Source organism: Octopus bimaculoides, chromosome 18 (assembly GCF_001194135.2).
Source record: "Octopus bimaculoides isolate UCB-OBI-ISO-001 chromosome 18, ASM119413v2, whole genome shotgun sequence".
In the NCBI taxonomy this organism is placed as follows: domain Eukaryota; kingdom Metazoa; phylum Mollusca; class Cephalopoda; order Octopoda; family Octopodidae; genus Octopus; species Octopus bimaculoides.
In genome coordinates this window covers 41,260,012-41,260,698 of record NC_068998.1, presented here as the reverse complement: position 1 = coordinate 41,260,698, position 687 = coordinate 41,260,012, and the positions used below count along the sequence as shown (strand labels likewise).

General features: G+C 37.4%; 1 long non-coding RNA gene across 7 annotated transcripts in view; it reads right to left on the bottom strand.

Annotated features, from left to right (window-relative positions):
* The window catches only part of LOC106870360 (uncharacterized), a 248,712-nt gene that overhangs the window by 147,698 nt on the left and 100,327 nt on the right, over positions 1-687 (bottom strand). The gene's annotated exons all lie outside the window — the stretch shown is intronic.

The window sequence follows — 687 nt, the reverse complement described above, 5'->3', positions numbered from 1 at the left end:
GTGTGTGTGTGTGTGTGTGTGTGTGTGTGTGTGTGTGTGTGTGTGTGTGTGTGTGTGTGTGTGTGTGTGATCAATAAGCGGGGGCTAGAACTGCCCAGTATAGGCAACAAGTAGTAGTGCTCAAATGAATATGTACTTGGTCTCCGAATTTTTATGCAGAGCAAGGCCCACGGCGTCAAGGGTGGTTATAAGAGAAATCCCAAACAAGCTGATATGAAGGTAGTAAAGCAAATATATATATATATATGTATGTATGTATGTATGTATGTATGTATGTACGTATGTATGTATATGCACCCGCTTTGGTTGGCCGGAGGCTAGGATAACCGGCAATTGCCGAATGTGCCACGCAGTGGGAGTGAACACGGAACATTGTAGTTGGGAAGCAAGATTCTCATACAGTTGTTATTTATTCAGGAAAACGACTTTCCTAAGTCATCGTGAAGTCTTCATGACATATTGCGTACAAGTATAGATCCATTATAACAATCCCTTTATATATATATATTTACATGCATTAATTTAAGGTAAGATAATAATGAGAATTACAGCTTTCATACAGAGCACACCATTTAATTTAAATTTCGAAGTGAAGATCATACTACGTATATATTTATGTATGTACGCATGTTTTTGTGCTCGTATGCATTATATACGAATGTTTGTATGTAAGTATGTATATATCTT